The sequence below is a fragment of the Podarcis gaigeae genome (genome assembly GCF_964106915.1).
Source record: "Podarcis gaigeae genome assembly, chromosome: 9".
In the NCBI taxonomy this organism is placed as follows: Eukaryota; Metazoa; Chordata; class Lepidosauria; order Squamata; family Lacertidae; genus Podarcis; species Podarcis gaigeae.
The window spans coordinates 16856991-16862730 of NC_139685.1; the positions used below are offsets into that span (position 1 = coordinate 16856991).

General features: G+C 37.4%; 1 long non-coding RNA gene across 1 annotated transcript; it reads right to left on the reverse strand.

Annotated features, from left to right (window-relative positions):
• Nucleotides 1-271: 271 nt before the first annotated feature.
• LOC310851999 lies at nt 272-1110 on the reverse strand. The gene is made up of 2 exons (XR_014567942.1): nt 694-1110; nt 272-486 (listed from the first exon to the last, which is right to left on the reverse strand). It is a non-coding gene; the product is annotated as an uncharacterized lncRNA (long non-coding RNA).
• Between the last annotated feature and the right edge of the window lie 4630 nt (nt 1111-5740).

The window sequence follows — 5740 nt, forward strand, 5'->3', positions numbered from 1 at the left end:
AAGCAGGGAGAAAACTCTTTTTTTTAATGATTTCTATTATGTTTACATTTTTTACCATAGTCACAATCCACTCTTATCATCACCTAAGACTTTGCTCATCCTGAGCCTCAACTCCCCCCCCTTCCACTCCCTGGCAAAAATATTCAATATATTTCAAAAATATTCACTTTCATCATAGCGTTTCTATATCAACTAATTTACCTTCTTCCTATGCTTATGAAATTTACCTTGATAATTGTAAACCAGCTCCAAAAATTAACATTACAAAATATTTTAACTCAAACTTGCAAATGTTTTCAAATGTTTACAATGTTCTCTCATATTGTATAAATTTATTCCAGTTCTTTTTGAACAGCTCGTTACGCTGGTTTCAGATCTTCCCCATCAGCTTTGCCAGTTCTGCGTATTCAATCATTTCAGTCTGCCATTCTTCCAACGTTGGAAGTTTCTGCTGCTTCCATTTCTGGGCTAAAAGTGTCCTCGCAGCTGTGGTAGTGTACATAAATATATTTATGTCTTTTTTTAGAATTTCTTCTCCAATTATACCCAACAAAAACACAGGGGGAAAACTGAACAGAATCTATTTTGAATGTTCTCCATTACTTCCTCCCATATTCCATCTTAAGACTGTGGCTAAAAACCTCCATGCATAGCTTCAATATCAGCGAAACCTTCCCCCCACCCCAATCTTACCATCTAGTCTGATGAAGAGTTCTGGAGAACTTGAAAGTTTCAAAACCATTATGTAATCTTTTTTGATTGGCTTAATTTGGTATCACCCAAATGCGATGTCACTAAGTTTCAGAACTGTGCAGGTTTGGCAATGACCCCTATCCTTCTTTCAGAAACAATAATGTGTTGTGTTATGCATTGACTGATCCAATAAATATATCCCTGGAAGCCTTGGCAAGCAACAATTCACAGAAATCTTTGTGACGGGAACTTGTCGTGATGTCAGCAATGACCTTGTTCAAGCTAAAGCCTTGTGCAAAGCTCCAACTATGCTATAAGAGAGCATAGCTCTCTCAATTGTAAGCCCTGCTTCTACTGAAAGTTGCTTCTTCAACTAAAGGTTGTTCCAGCAGGGTTTGACTCTTACTGTACTAGGGCTTCTGTGATGGAGTCCTCTGAGTTACAGGATGACATTGTGACATCACTGGGCCAGGGCAGCTCTGTTGTCCTGGTCTCACCTTGCAGATTTGCTTCTGGGGCTGGCCTTGCATGCATCCTCAGTCTCATCCCCCGAAGAAGAGGAATCCAATCTCTGGGTCATAACAGAATTGTTGGGAACCTACTTCTTTCTAAGACTTTAATTGCCTACTGATTGTGGAACAGTTCTCTTGCTCTGAATCACTGCCGTTGAAAGAATAAGTTTGGGGACTTAGGGGAAAGGGGAAAATACTGGAAAGCAGAGAAGGTTTGGGTCAGTAGAGGACTGGCAGAAAAGCACTTGGAAAGGGCAGGTTTCTCCAAGATCTCAGTGCACTGTGAAAAAGCCTGATAAGAATGAGCCCATCGAAAAACTCAGCCTTAAACAACACCATCTATTTGTGGTGATGAGAACTAAAGCAAACTGCTGATTTTAGTAACAAGCATTAATGGAAAGGAAACCACGTTCCAACAAAGAGGAATGGTTGAACAAACTATGCGAATATTTGGAATTAGCAAAGTTAACTGATTTAATAAGACAAAAACCAAAAAGTATAATACAGAAACAATGGAAATGTTTAACTGATTATTTATGCAGACAAGGATCAAATGCAATGTTTTGGTTGTGTTTAAAGTAGACTTGTGAGACATCTAGAGAATTTATTGAATTGATCATCTATGTGGGATTCTGTGGGAGAAAAAATACAGAATAACAGATATAACTTTGTTTAAAATGTTTATAGGAAGTGCAGTGTAAGTGGTGGGAGTCAATGAAATTTTATTATTATTTACCTATTGAAATAGATGTAGAATAAACTTGGAAGAAACTCTTCCTATTTTCTTCTTCTTCTTTTTTGTTTTTTTTTCCTTTTTAAATATTTATTCCTTCTTTCTTTCCTTCTTTCTTTCTTCTATATTTTTCTTTTTTATTAATAACATCGAGATCTTTGTACATATGTTATGTAAATGTAATATTTTGCTTTGATTTTGTAATAACTATGCTAAATTAATAAAATATTTCAAAAAACAAGCATTAATGGGCACTATACAAATTTTAGATAGAGTGCTAGAGTGCTAGAGTGATAGATAGATAGATAGATAGATAGATAGATAGATAGATAGATATAGATAGATTTTCTGGGTTTTTATACTTCTGTAGACAAGCATTGCTAATTTAGGAACAAGATCTGGGGATACGGGAAGGGATTGTTGATCTTTGTGAACCACATTTGTGGAAAGCTTCTGGGCTCAAAGCAATGGCACCATGAACATTGGTGTCAGTGTCATTAATGCTGAACTGTCAGTGGCACCACATGCTATATATTCCACCATGTCGTGAAAATTAATAAACCCAGTCCCATTAGTTATCATCTCCAACCAGGTTAGGAAGGGCCGTGGATCAGTAGCAGAGCTGTTGCTGGCCATGGAGGAGGAGATCCCAGCTTCGATCTCCAACATCTTCAGGTAGGGCTAGGATATGAGAGATTCCTTGTCTTGGAGAGCCTCTGCCAGTCAACAAAGACAATCCTGAGCTATTTGGACCAAGGGTCTGACTCGGTATAAGTGCGAGTCAATAAACCTGACATTATAAGTCCACTGAAGAAGTAAGATGGCACCAACAAGAAATAAAATGGTGCCAACAATCAGGAGAACAATAGGACATTGAACAGTGTACTGATTTTTGCCATTGACAGGCTTTTTATTATTGGTATCCCAGCTCTTGTGGTTTTTCTTTGTTATTATCTATTAAATTTATTTGTTGCTTGCTACCCAAGGAGTCTCTAAGCGATTTACAAAACTTGCAAAACATAAGGTATAACATGAAATCAAAAAGGTGGGAAAGAATATTATATTAGAGTTCTTAAAAATACCAAAATCAACAGGACAGAGTCAGTATAACAAACGGCATGGAAGAATATTTTATTTTTTTCTTGTTACAGGTAGGTTGTTACAGGTACAGGCCATGTTGGTCTGCCGTAGTTGAAACAAAATTTTTAAATTCCTTCCAGTGGCACCTTAGAGACCAACTAAGTTTGTTATTGGTATGAGCTTTCGTGTTGCATGCACACTTCTTCAGATATTTTATTTTTTCTTGTGACTGTATATTGACAGTGACCTGTTGTAGAATTTAGCTTTTTGGCTTTTGTTGGTCCCCACCCCAATAACTTGTCATGTATAATTTGGTTGCTTCCTTTAAAAGTACTATCTTTCTATTTGATTATACATGCTGGCATTTTTTAAAAATTTGATTCCTCCCCCCCCCCCAACAACAACAACAAAGCTGATCCAGGAAAGCAAACTTCTGACATCTTTGGTCTGTGGGTATAAAAGTCACCCCAAGGAATCTTTTTGGTTATAGAGATAGATATATAGATATAGGACTGAGCTAATGATAAAACATTGGGGTGTGTCAGAAAACAAATCCTGCTGTGAATTACAATTCCAAATTATTTCTTGTGTGTAATTATTTCTTATTTGAGTGAAATGAAAAACGTAGAAGAAGGTGGCAACAAGTATGAAAACAACAACAACAACAACAACAACAACAACGTAACCCTACCATTATCAGATCCATACTGTGGGTATAGATATCACTTAGTTGAGGACAATTTAATATGTATTGGGCACAAAGGGTTTCATATACTTGTGACAGGAATTGGTTTTAAGGTTTAAATGTTAAATTCACATTTTAAATACTTAATTGCCCACCTGATATTTTAAAGGTAAATGTATTAACAGCATGCATTCACATAAAAAATAGAATACAATCTAATTTCTGGGACAAAAATGGCATACAAATATGGGACAAGCAAAGCTTCTTCAAGGTTCTTTATAATAAACAATGATCAATGCCTCTGGGAAGGAACTTTGGGAAATGTATGCAAGTATATGAGATGTATCTAAAATTCCCTTTTAATGAGATTGATGGCGATACCTACCAAGTTTCCTCTATTTAGTATACAAAGGAAATGTTTGCTCATAGCTTTCTTCTTTCTGATTATCTTATAGATTGTAATTCAAAAGGCCTGGTGATTAGTTGTGCTATGTTTAAATGTTATCAGTGTTCTGTTTATGACACGACTGAGGGAGGCAGATAGGATTAGCATTGCCACAGAGATTTCTGTCGTGGAATAAACAGTCCCATGTGAACAAGTTCTCTGATTTGAACAAAGACCGAGGGCTTGTTCATCTGAAGGCAAAATGGTGTTAATTCAGATTAATTTTCCTGTTACCTCACAACTATCACATTTGAGTTAGAGGTATCCCAGAATATTGGGCTGCTTACCTTTGCTGAAGATTAGGAAAGCATGTGCTAACTGTGTGGTCTATAGGCATGGAAGTGTCAATCTGCACATTCATGTCTACTTCCCGATCTCTTGACTTCTCAATAATCAAGGTGAGTCCACACAAACATGTTCTGGAATTACATTTCACTCAGATCGGTCTGTGGTGACCCACCCAGCAATTTCTACCACTTTTTAATGAGAGTTTATTGCAACACATACACAAACCATCCAATATTTATCCTCCCAATTCTCCCCCAAAAATAAAATTAAATGCATAATTATTAAGTAAAAACCAATAATTATAGAAAGAGATCTACTGTTGCTTTCTTTCTCTCCGTCTGTCTCTTGCAAGGTCACGAAACAAATACTAAAGTGAAGTAAACAACAACAACCAGCTCCTCAACGTAGGAAAAACTCCCTGTACATGTTTGGTATCACAACTCCTTGCTTTCAGTTTCATGTATAGGGTGTCCAAATTAGTTTGTTACTTTCGGGCATGTAACACATTTCACATGTATTGCCAGCCCCTTCTGTGCAGTGATATGCGATCTTGAAAATGACACTGGCAGACACCCATATCTTCTTTGTCAACCTCTGTACGAGGTTGTCAATCTGGCGAGGCTGCCTGCTTTTAACATGCCAAAACCAATGCAAGTTATGGGTTTCTAGCCTACTATAATCTGATTTTTTCAAGCAAAGTAATATTGTATAACAAGATTTATAGTTCTTTCAGTCCTTGGCATTAAAACTGTAATAACACCATGGTGGTGAACCTCTGGCCCAAAGGCATGATGAGTCCCAGCAGGGATCTTAATATGACCTGCAAGTCCTTTTCCCCCAAGCCATACCCATCTGCCCTACATAGGACATCACATATGAGATCAGGTCTGTAGGGCAACTAAAACATGGTGACTGTCAGCACTTGTGGTGTCTTGTGCCTTTGCCAGAGCAGTTTGATTTCAAACCACCCCAGCAAAGGAAGTAGAATTTGCAGGTACAACTGACCGGCTGATCATCACTTCACAGTGTCATCTTAAACCTTGTGGGCAAACTGATGTTATGGTAGCACCAGGTGATTGGCAGATGGGTGGTCTGGGGGGTGTTGGTTAACCTACACATCTATCTCACCACACCAGAAATGGGCTCCACCCTTCCTGGTATTAAGAGCATTAAGATCAAATTATTATGATTTAATTATTGTCTTTTATGTTCTTTATGAAAACTGAGATGGCAGCTTCTTTTGAAGCTATTAATTCTCTTCTTCTTGCACTCTTTTATTGGTTGCAAATAGTATAACTTTTGCT